The sequence below is a fragment of the Hylobates moloch genome, unplaced genomic scaffold, assembly GCF_009828535.3.
Source record: "Hylobates moloch isolate HMO894 unplaced genomic scaffold, HMol_V3 SCAFFOLD_10, whole genome shotgun sequence".
NCBI classification, from domain to species: Eukaryota; Metazoa; Chordata; class Mammalia; order Primates; family Hylobatidae; genus Hylobates; species Hylobates moloch.
In genome coordinates this window covers 53,390,880-53,404,272 of record NW_026652285.1, presented here as the reverse complement: position 1 = coordinate 53,404,272, position 13,393 = coordinate 53,390,880, and positions in this window count along the sequence as shown.

The window sequence follows — 13,393 nt, the reverse complement described above, 5'->3', positions numbered from 1 at the left end:
TTAAACAAAGTTCCTGAGGTGGCAATTAAAATCTACTTTTTCAAAATTCAAAGCCCAATGCTCTTTTGCCTATACTAAGTTGACACTTTCAATCATTGAAATATCTGTTAGTTTCTGTACATTTTCTATAAATTTTGTAAAAATTTTCTATGCTTTTTATAAGAAAAGAAATTTAAAATTAGGCTTCTTATGTTTCACATATTTTAAAAGACAGACCTATATAAATTACCTGAATAAAATACTAAAGTAGAATACTCTCTATGTAAAAGTAGACAGAAAATTGATGCCAAATGTCCTCTAATAGCCTTTTATCCTAAAATAATAGGTCCACTTAAACGTAAAGAATTGGGATATAGGCCAGGCGTGGTGGCTCACGCCCGTAATCCTAGCACTTTGGGAGGCCGAGGTGGGCAGACCACGAGGTCAGGAAATCGAGACCATCCTGGCTAACACTGTGAAACCCTGTCTCTACTAAAAATACAAAAAATTAGCTGGGCATGGTGGCGGGCGGCTGTAGTCCCAGCTACTTGGGAGGCTGAGGCAGGAGAATGGCTTGAACTGGGAGGCGGAACTTGCAGTGAGCTGAGATCGCGCCACTGCACTCCAGCCTGGGCGACAGAGCGAGACTCCGTCTCAAAAAAAAAAAAAAACAAAAACAAAAAAAAAGAATTGGGATATAGATGGAGATAAAGAACGTTAGACACTTTCTCTTAGATCTTATTTTTGTGTCGTTTGGTCTTGTCATTTGTGTATTCCTTTGGCAAAATGTGTGACTCAGACAGCCACTGATTATTCCTAATAGACCCCAACAGCAGACTACCCAATGTCCATGAGCAATAGAATGAATAGGTTGTTTTTCAGATGAACAAGATAAAATACAGCAATTTTTAAAATCTTCAACCATACACAGCAATATAGGTGAATTTCTGAAATGTAATATTTAGCAAAAGAAAAAAAATCCAGACACAAAAAAATGCATACTGTTTTATTAAACTTATATAAAATACAATGCAGTAGAACAGTCTAAGGTTAAAAGTTAGAGATTATACGCAGTTACCCTTAAGGGGATTAGCAACTTGGACTATAGACGAAATATCAGGGGTACTGGATATGATATGTCTTTATTTGGGTGCATAGGTGTGCTAATTTGTGAAAAATTTTGAAGCCAAATTATGATATGTGACCTTTCCTGTACATATAATATACTTCAATAAAATGTTTGAGGGGAAAATGCAACAGGATCTTAAGATTAAGATTGCATTTGTATTTATCATGGATACCTTGGAGTTACTAACTCCAGGCTTTCTGAGGCAGAATAGCATTGGAAAAGCGTGGGCATTAGATTCAGATGCCTGAGTTGCAAGTCTCCATTCCACTGTGAAACTTAATAGCAGTGTGTTTTAGGGGAAGTTTCTTAAGCCTCGGTTTCCCCAGTAAAATTCTTACGGATTTGTCCCCTGAATTAACTCACAGGGTTTCATAAAGCACAAATGAGAACACTAAACTGAGAGACCACAACAAATTTATGGCATTATTTTTCACCATCCTTACACATCTTGGGCAAGTGCCATCTCAGAAAAAAGTCAAAATTTTAATTAATATTTCCATACAATCACCAACCCTCCATAGTTCAGTTCCTTCACATAATAAATATTATTTCTGACTCTATGTCAAGTACAACTGGAGTTTCCTGGTTTAACTGCTTTCAGTGATTCTGTCCTTATCTAGGTCTTTGGGCTCCTTTCCCTTTGCACTGTACTTGAGAAAAGAAGACACAGAGAAAATATTCCTATTTCATAACCACTTAGTCCTAAAGAGGTTCACATCATTCCCACTTGCATTCATTAGAGGGAGAGGTAGCCACACCACCTCACCTAGTGGCAATCAACCTAAGGAAAGCATGAATCTTTATCAGTCCATTAGGCGTGTCTGCCATATTGCCCTTTTGTTCTCTTCCACAAACCATATATCAATTTTTAAGGCTCTGTCAGTTGAGCATTTCACACTAAAATTCATAGAAACACAGATCATTTGATCTACAAACATATAAAATTATCTGGAATATATCTTCTGCACAGTTTACTTTAAACTCAATCTGAATACCAGGGATCTGTTCACTAGTTCTATGAGATACCTTACATTCAAGAACAAACATGAGTTAGGCTGAAATCCCAATGCCCAGGTGTCAGTTCATGTCAATCTGAATTGAACAGTCTCCACTGCTTGTGATCTTTAAGGTGAGGCACATCTTGGTAGAGTAGAAAGCAGCCAGCACTGACAACTGATGTCATGATCTATCTTCTAAATGTATAAACAAATGAAATGTCAATACTTTAGAGAAAATCCTTATGTAAGACTTTTTAAACCTTCATAAATTTAATTTGCTAGCACTTAATATTAAACACTATCCTTAACAACTTTATAAATGAAAGCTTTACTTTTATAATAGAAGGTTTACACTGGATATATGACTTATCCCAAATCACAAAATTGGAACCAAAACTTGGGGCTATTACCACTCTGATATGTACTTTACTTCTCATTAAAGAGGAAAAACATCATAAAACAAAACTGTAATGATGTTTGTATATAGGGTACCTTAACGGTCAAATTTAAGACAAGAGTTGATAAATCCAGTGTGCTATTTTACTGCTTAAATTGGTTACTCTGCCTCTTGATGGTTAACCCAAGTAGTGCCAGAAACTTTAATTATATCAGTATTCAGCATAAATTGCATATATTCCTCATTTTCAAGTACTTGCAGACTTAAGTTTGCAAGACATAAGGCAAAAGGTGTAACTTTGGAGAGTTTCTGTCACATAGCCTTTTGCTCCCAGGAAGTGGTTAATAGTCCTGTTTCCATATATATATATATATTATTTTTATATATATTATATATATATTATATATATTTTATATACAATATATAAAATTATATAATATATACTATATATTATATATAATATATATAAAATATATATTATATATAATACATATAAAATATTATATATATAAAATATATATATATAAATGTATATATGTAGGTCTCTCAAGCCTGAAATGAATTTTCAAGACTCAATGTCTTTATGCTAAGTATTCAGCATTCCAAAAACTATTGCTTCTGAAAGAGTGTATAGGTCGGGAATGAAGTGTTCTATTTTTACAGTGAAATGCAGATTTTCTATTAAAAAGTAAAGCTTTCATTTCCAGTGTTATAAAGGACAGTATTTGAGTTTTGGTGAATTAATTTAGGAAGCTAAAGAAGTTCTATATAAGAATTTTCTCTGGATTATGTATTTATATTTGACTTTACACTTGAACATTATTAATAATGTCCAATACTTGGCTTTGGGTATTTGGATCAAATAAATATTAGTGGCTAATATTTAAATGTTCAATTTTTGTTGCATTGTCTTCAATTAGATTGTGTTTCATAGCTTATATAGTTTCAGATATCAATTATTAAAATACATTGATATTACTTTTTCATTTATCTCAGTGTCTCAATAACACTTTCACATTTAATTTTTTTACTGATACATAATAGATGTACAAAATTTAGGGGTACATGTGATGATGTTAAACATTCTAATAATCAAATCAGGGTAACTAGGATATCCATCACCTTAAACTTATCATTTCTTTATGCTAAGAACATTTGAATTATTCTTTTCTAGTTATTTTTAAATGTACAGTTGGTTAATGTTAACTGTACTCAATCTACTCATCTACTGAACACCGGGTCTTATGTATGCATATATATGGAAACAGGACTATTAAAAACCACTTACTGGGAACAAAAGTCTAGATGATGAAAATTGTCCAAAGTGATATCTGATGCCTTGTGTTTTGCAAACTTAAGTCTGCAAGACTTTTAACTGTATATTTGTATCCACTAGTCGAACTCTCTTTATCCCTCTCCCCTCAAACTTTCCAGCCTCTTGTAACCACTAATCTACTCTCTTATCTTCCTGAGATCCACCTTTTTAGCTCCCAGGTATAAATGAGAATATGCCATATTTTTCTTTCTGTGATTGGCTTTTTTCACTTAACATAATGACCTCCAGTTCCATCCATGTTGCTGCAAATGATGAGATCTCACTTTTTTTACGGCCGAATAATATTCTATTGTGTATATATACCACATTTTCTTTATCCATTTATCCATTGATGGACAGTTAGGTTGATTCCATATTTCAGCTATTGTGAATAGTACTGAAACAAAATGGGAGTGTAAATATCTCTTCATTATACTGATTCTTTCTTTTGGATATATACCCAGTAGTGGTAGGTCACACGATAGTTCTATTTTTTAGCTTTTTGAGGAACCTCTATACTGTTTTCCATAGTTGCTATACTAATTTACGTTCCTACCAACAATACAGAAAGCTTTCCCTTTCTCTGCATCCTATTAAGCACCCATTATTCCCTCTCTTTTTTATAAAAGCCAGTCTAATTGGGATGAGATCATATTATATTATGATTTTGGTATGATGTTACGGTGAGATATAATTTTTGTTTGCATTTCTCTGATGACTAGTGATATTGAACATTGTTTCATATACCTGTTGGCCATTTGTATTTCTTCTTTTGAGAAATGTCATTTAGATCATTTGCCCATTTTTAAATTGGATTATTTGGGGTTTTTTGTTTTTGCTATTGAGTTGTTTGAGCTCCTTATGGATTCTGATTATTAATCCCTTGCAAATGTTTCCTCCCATTCTATGGGCTGTCTATTCACTTTGTTGATTGTTTCCTTTGCTGTGCAAAAGTTTTTAGCTTGGTATAATCCCACTTGTATATTTTTGCTTTTGTTGCCTGTATTTTTGAGGTCCTACATAAAAAATTGTTGCTCAGATCATGTCTGGAAAGGTTTTCCCAAAGTTTTCTTCTAGTAGTTGCAAACTTTCAGGTCTTAGAGTTAAGCCTTTAATCCATTTTGATTTTGTTTTTGTATATGGTGAAATATAGGGGTCTAGTTTCATTCTTTTGCATATGGTTCTCTAGTTTTCCCAGCACCACTTATTTAAGAGAGTGCCCTTTTCCCTATTGTATGTTCTTGGCAACTTTGTTGCAAATTAATTGGCTATAAATATGTGGATTTATATCTGGATTTCCTGTTCTATTCTGGTGTTCTATGTCTCAGTTTTTATGCCAGTACCATGCTGATTTAGTTACTGTAGCTTTGTGGTATATTTTGAAGCCAGGTAGTGTGATGCCTCCAGTTTTGTTGTTTTTGCTCAGGTCTTTTCTCTAATGTCTTTTGTGGTTCCATATATCTTGGCCTTTTGGCTAATACCCAGTGTCATAGCTGTTCTTATCAGTTTAATACTTTTTAAAAATTCTATGTCTTCCTTAATGCAGAAAACAAAGTGGGCACATAAAAAGATAATATATTTCTGAATAAAAATAAGATGTAAATAATTGTTTTTGTCTTTCATCTAGATTTAAATAGTGTTTCAAAAAGTCATTTCAAGTGAGAATAGATGTGTATTATGTAATACAGGACATTTTGGGCTTAGGGTCTTCAGTATTTCTCTAATAAGTTTGTAGACTCCATAGTCCTATGTAAGTACAATAATTACATAGTAAGCTCCATGAGCACCTTGCCTGTGTCATCTGCATTAATTAATATACACCTATCAACTAGCACAATGCCTAGCATATAATAGATGATTAGAAATTAATGAAGCATGGGAAGTAGTAATTCTTTTATCTCTTGTCCAGTCCTGACTTGTAACCCTGTAGACCCTTCCATCAATTTTACAGTTAAACCAAATAGGCAATTACCCTGAAAGTTCTTTAAATGGCTCCAAAGACTCCTAATGTCCCAAACTATACTTTTTTCTCTGAAATTCTAAGTTTCATTCATTTAGCTAAAAATATTACTCTTCTTAAAATGCAAAATAAAAAGTATATAAAACTAGAGATCCAGTGACATGTAAAGCTATTTTAAATCATTTACACATATGATAAATTAGTATCATATTTTCTTTGCCCCCAGTGGATTTTTGGTTGGAAAGAAGGAGTCATTCTATCATCTCTGGACATCTGAAGTAGGTTGAGAAAAATATGTCAGTAGGATGAGTTTAGTAAGTGAGAAACACCAAGAAAACATCTGCTTATCCCATACTGTTGCTTATGGGTGACATAATACTAAAAACATAGATATAAGCTGTTTAACACCAGGACTTGTACATGATGAAAATGATATCCACAGATGCGAACTAGTAAAATAGCTAGTCATTGGTAAAGCTAACATTAGCTTTTGGAAAATCTGATTTTTGGTTTGGTACACTTCAGAAATTTGATCCCTTATTTACAAAAGCTAATTCTGCTTTGAAGTAAACCAAATCCTACACAACATTTTGAAAATTTAAAATATCTTTAAAAATCCCAACAAATTTCCTGTCTCTGTAATTTTTTACTGTAAACACAAACAACTACTTAGGCTTCCTTAGAGGGATTTAATTATATGATATGGTTTGGCTGTGTTGGTTTTGCTGTGTCCCTATGAAAATCTCATCTTGAATTGTAGCTCCCATAATCTCCACGTGTCATAGTAGGGACCCAGTAGAAGGTCATTGAATCATGGGTCAGCTTTTTCCCATGGTGTTCTCATAATACTAAATAAGTCTCAAGAGATCTGATGGTTTTATAAAGGGCAGTTCCCCTGCACACAGTCTCTTGCCTGCTGCCATGTAAGACGTGTCTTTGCTCCTCCTTCACTTTTTCTGCCATGATTGTGAGGCCTCCCCAGCCATGCAGAACTGTGAGTCTATTAAACCACTTTTTCTTTATAAATTACCTAGTCTGGGGTATTTCATCATAGCAGTATGAAAATGGACTAATACACTGTGATTAAATATGAAGACTTGTGGTTATAAAATTAGAAGCTAGTTTAAAAATATTCTTCATCACTTCCAAATTTGGAAACATTTTACTAAACCAACTCCTTGAAGTAATCATTGGGATTCATGACTATGGTGAAAAAAATCATATATTGCTGCAAATATAAAAAAAAAATTTTGGGCCGGGCGCGGTGGCTCACGCCTGTAATCCCAGCACTTTGGGAGGCCGAGGCAGGTGGATCACAAGGTCAGAAGATTGAGACCACGGTGAAACCCTGTCTCTACTAAAAATACAAAAAATTAGTCGGGCACGGTGGCGGGTGCCTGTAGTTCCAGCTACTCCAGAGGCTGAGGCAGGAGAATGGCGTGAACCCAGGAGGCAGAGCTTGCAGTGAGCCAAGATCACGCCACGGCACTCCAGCCTGGGCTACAGAGCAAGACTCCGTCTCAAAAAAAAAAAAAAATTTTTTTTCAAAGATTTACTCAATAAAGAAATTGTACTTATATTTAAGTACATACACCATGTGGAATAGGAGAATTCTGAGATCAAGAAAGCTAAGATTCAGTAATCAGGCAATTAGGGTTCTCCAGAGAAGTGGAATCAATAGGATGAATATATTTAAAAAGATACTTATTATAAGGAATTGGCTCACATGATTATGAAGGCAGACACATCACAAGATCTTCAGGATTATTCAGCTAGCTGAAGACCCAGGAAAGCCAATGATTTCGCTACAGTTGAATTTGGAACACCTGAAAATCAGGAAGGCCAATGATATTCCTTCCGTCTAAAGTCTGAAAGGCTGAAGACTCAGTGAGAGTCAACATTTCAGTTTGAGTACAAAAACAGGAAAAATATGATTTTTCATTTTGAATGCCATTAGGCAGGAGAATTGCCTCGTATTCAGGGAGGGCCAGTCTTTTTATTTTATTCAATTCTGCAAGAAATTAGATGAGGCCCACCCACATCATGGAGGGCAATGTATTTTACTCAGTCTACCAATTTAAATGTTAATATTGCCAAAAAACAACCTCACAGAAACACCCAGAATGACATTTGACCAAATATCAAGGCATTCCATGGTCCAGGCAAGTCGACACATAAAATTAACCATCACATGCAGGCAGATTTCATTATGTACAATGCCTCGGTCTTCCGAAATACCTTGTTGCATCCATTTTTTAAAGAAAATATAAAAGCACAAGAACTTAAAAAAAGAAGATGAAACAATTCTACAACTGGCAATAAAACATATGTGGAGACATATATGGAAACTGAATGTTCTGTGATAAATGACAGAAATTACTTTAAAAGGATCAATAGTGCTGCTAAGAAAGACATATCATAAATGGAAACTAAGGCAGGAAGGAAAATCCTTACCATTGGAGAGAATTGTCTTACTAGACACAGTTTAGTGAATATTTTACAAAATGGCCTTGACCCAGCCACCTGGATCGATGCATCTAGTATGTCCGCAGAATAGGAGGACTATGCATAAAAACAAAACAGTTGTGCCATTCAAGCCTGTGCTTTACTAGACCTAAGCAACTTGACTCTATGACATCTTTAACACAGCAGAATAGGGAGAAAAGAACTAGCTCTAAAGATGATTCCTAAGCCCTGTAAAACTGAGAAATCATTGGACAGTAGAATTAGAGAGTGGCATAAATAATGGGAAGCAAGATTGTTGTGTCTTAGAAAAAGGAAGCAAAGGGCAGCTGTGTCAATGGGAGCTGCCCCTCTATGATAACTAGGAGCACTATTAGAGAGTCCCTGTAACATCCTGAATCAGTTGGAGGGGACAGGAGCATTTCTTTGTTAACAGGTGATCTATTACAACTTTTTTGTAGCAAAACAGTCTACTAATAAATTAATTTTCATATTGTTTTATTCCTCTAGACTCATAAAAATATATGAAATGTCTCCCTATAGTACTCTCTTACTCTTTTCCCTCCAGGTCTACAGTCAACCCTATGCTTTCTCATTCTTAGCTCTCCATAAAGCAAGGGGTATAGTAAATGGCTTTTTTTTTTGTTTTTTTTTTTTTTTGCAGTTCTCTGAAAGACAACGGATTGTGGAGCATACTGAAGAGTATTCCTAAAAGGCTATTTGTATTTGGTGGTCAAGGCTATTCAGAAAATCTCAGAGGAGGACAAACGATGGTGCACTGCAGCCAGCTCGGACTGGCTTGCAAGAGTCAGTTGTTCATTTTTCAGGAATTCCGTGTTGTTAAACACAGACATTATTAAAATGTAAATTACATAAACACACTCTGAAATAAATTATGTTAAATACAAACTCATCAGTTCCTATTTTATTACAGTTTACTATTGTCTATGCTCTTGAGATTATTTACCTGTGTTGAATTGGTGTGGCAGAAATACTATATGAGAAGCGCTACTGAGCATCCCTTCCCAACTCTGTCTTTAGTGACATCACACTGGTAACAGAACCACAATGTTGGCCATGTTGGGAGCATTCACATCACAGAAATAGGTAAACAAAATTCTGGCTTTATTTTTCAGTGAGATGGCTGCTAAATATTTACCAGAACACCAATGGGTTGAAGATGTGCATGTTAAAGTCCAGTGAGAATGATCTGATCCTAAGTTAGTGTGAAGTCACTGAGGAGTAAGAAAAGAAAGAAAGTTACAACTTGAGCTCAGCACCCATGATATAGCTGGATTCCAAAATAAGTACTGCCCATGGAAAGTGGATTCTAAATCATGATTATTTTAGAAACCCTTGCACTTTTGAAGGGACCATTCCAGTCTGATCAAACAGTATTGTCAGGGTGACCTTTGCAATTGAGAACCAAACTTTTCCTCACTTTTTCTATGAGAGAAGTTTCTGATTTCTTCTGCAAACTAAAAGAAATGGTTTCCCACAATTGGCTGATACTATGCATTTGCCAAACTTGGTGGTTTGTATCTGTACCTAAATTAAAATTTATAGAAAAAAAAATCTTGAAATCTGTGACATTACCTGGACCTTGTAATGTGTTGTAAAATGATTCATACTCATCATATTATGGAGAAAAAAACCTTGCAGGAAAAAAAGATGTGATGAAAGTATATTTATCATAAATTACATTTGTTTCTAGGTATTCTATAGACCAAATAATTAAAATATATTTACTATCATAGAAGTGTGACTAATGTTTTAAATGCATCCATTGTATCCTCCAGAGTCTAATTAGAAAAATGAAACCATTTTATATGCCTTGTCCAATCCACCATTAATGGGCACCTTGGTTGATTCTACGTCTTTGCTGTGGTGAAAAGTGCTGTAATGAACACACAAATGCCAGTGCCTTTTTGTACAACAATTTATTTTCTTTTTGGATATATACCCATTAATGAGATTGTGTAGAATACCACACAGCCATGAAAAAAGAACAAAATCGTGTCCTTTACAGCAACATGGATGCAGCTGGAGACCATTATTCTAAGTGCATTAACACAGAAACAGAAAACCAAATACTACCTGTTCTCACTTATAAGTGAGAGCTAAACACTGGGTACTCATGGACATAAGGATGGCAACAATAGACATTGGAGACTACTAGCTGGCGGAGGGAGAGAGGAGAGCAAAGGTTGAAAGACTAACACTTGAGTACTATGCTCACCACCTGGGTGATGAGATCATTCATATCCAAATATACTCAGCATCACGCAAGGTACTCATGTAACCAACCTGCACATGTACCCATTGAATCTAAAATAAAAATTGAAATTATATTTTAAAACAAAGAAATGTATGTAGCTGATCCCAGAACCCATTATGTTTCACAGTTACAAGCCCCTTCCCCCCCACCACCCGCAACCCGCTGCCAACATCTCTTCGTTATTGTGAGGTTTAAAGATTATTTTTCCATGTGACATTAGGAGGAGAATTTATGAAGAGGATGGATGGGGCATCAACACCCTCCCAAGAGTCCTAATACCCTCCTACCTCAGAAAAACTCTAAGGTTGGCTGAGATATCCCAGTTAGTCAATGCAGTTAATAAGCTGGAAAAATGAGGATATTGAAATTATTGGGAATTTGTTTGTACTCACTGATTAGTGACTGAGTCATGAAAAAAACATAATCCATTGTTTCCTTCAGGGTGTAATCAGAAAAATAAAACCATTTGACACACTAAAATAAATGTGGTGTACGAGATTAGTTACACAGGAAGAGCTATGAAACCAAACAAAGGATGGCGAGACAACCCAGCGATTATTAACAACAGAAAGCCACTATTCTCCTAGTCTGGAGAGACAAAGGGAACGGGTGATGACACAAAAGCCCAGAGGCCAGGATCACCTGGCTGCCAGGCTTTTCACACAGGAGCTGCAGCCCTAGAATTGATGATATTAGTGACACAAATGCCACCAAGACAGAAAGAAAAACAGAAAATATGTTGGCTTCACCTGTCCTCTTGCCCCCCAATCTGACACCAGAGGTTCCCACAGGCTAAACCTAACTATGAGCCAGTGAACAGTGGGCCCTTAGATATGCAGCTTCCAGGGGTCAGCAAAGCAAGAAAACAAAAAGGAGTCTGGGTGCGGTGGCTCACGCCTATAATCCCAGCACTTTGAGAGGCCTAGGTAGGTGGATTGCTTGAAAGCCAGGAGTTTGAGACCAGCCTGGGAAACATGGCAAAACCCTGTATCTCTACAAAAAAATTTAAAAAAATTAGCCAGGCGTGGTGGTGCGCATCTGTAGTTCCTGGTCCTTGGGAGGCTGAGGTAGGAGAATCACCTGAGCCCAGGAAGTTGAGGCTGCAGTGAGCTGTGATCGCACCACTGTACGACCCTGTCTCCAAAAAAGAAAAGCAATAGATCTCAGGAAAAAACAGATGCAGGACCAACATATCCGTAAACTCCAAAATATCTATGTCTATATCTGTATCGAGAGAGAGAGAGAGAGAGACAGAGAGAGAGAGAGAGAGAGAAAGATTGATTTCTGCAATGTCCATTAAGGTTAGGATGCAAGGGCAGAAAAAAAATTTATTTTTAGCCCATATATATTATCTGAGTGGACAATTGATAAATGAATTAGAAGTTTACACAGTTCTAATTCTACTATTCATTTGAAGGAGGCGAAAGAACAGACTGAATGAACTGTACTGAATAATTGAGAACTGGCTGTCTTTGCAAAGTGCTTTTATTATCCTACATGTAATCCTTGCATTCTACAAAATAGCTGGATGTCACATACTGATATTATTGCCACTCCTCTACCATATTCTCTCTCTGTATAAGAGTCTATCAGAAAATATACAATATTAGCCAAGACTTGGTTTTATCCTTTCTAAAGTTTCTTTTCTCTTGTGTACATCCTCTTTATAAAGGTATTATTAGAGTCTTCTTTGTTATCATGAATTATTCCGAGGGAATCACCTTTCTTTCCTTCTTGAACATATTATTTCATGAGAAATGTGTGATGTTGCTTACATACACAGGCAGAGCTCTTTAAAAACAGAAAACTCATCTATTTTGCTTGCTTTCCAGACACTATCCATCTATTACAGCTAAGCACACAGATTTGTTCTAGAAGGTTGGCAATTAAAAGACAAAAAACAGCCTTATAATATTCAAATAACTTTTAAACTGTTTTAAAGACAATATTGTTTGAAAAATTAGAGTATTAAAAAAATCAAATCAAACACACTTTCCCAACAGTCTAATGTTTAACAGAAGAGAATCTACACACTGAATTCCAGTTTAAGGAGTAAAAGATAAGGAGACTTTAAAGTCAATCATAGATGACAATGTTTCTTCTCAATGGGCCTGCTTTTGAGCAATATTTCTGCTGACTACTTAAAAATTTTCTTTTTGAAGTATTTTATAATATATTAGAACCACAGATATTGAATGTTAGTGCTAGAAGGAAGTGGCTATGATCTGTGATTCAACTCCCGTATTCTTTCTGCACCACACTCTTTAAGACCGTCATTGAGTTAGTCTCAGAGTTTTGAAGCTGTAGAATTCAGGGCAGTACATTACAATATGCCAATACTACTATTCTCCTGCTCTGACATTCTCTTCATTGATTGACAGATGAAGGAGAAGGAAGGGCAGTCACCATTAACTTAGAGTAAATGAAAATGGAGTGTTAAAATTCAGGATTATTCGAGTGACTTAATTGCCTGGCAGAATGTTCTCCAGTTAAGAGTGGGGAAAGATTAATTCTGCACATGACACCACTACTGTATTTATACAAGTCTACTGGGACAATTGTTTGCGTTGAATTATTTTCTTCATTCATTTCAGTCAGACAGTTGTGTTGACTGATTTTTCTTTTTGATGTATAGAATGACTATTTGACTGGATTTAACATTTAATTTCCACTAATGCACTGTAAAAACAATACATTAGTCAAATTAGATTGGCAGATATGAAAAGTTTATCCCCAAGCTAGGAATATAATATTGTCTTCTATAGACATTTGTCATATGCCCCGAGTTTGGAAAAATTGCTCCAATTTCATCTATTTTGTCACATGGCTTGGCTTTAGTTCCAGAAAAGTAGAAACACTGATTCCATAATAAAA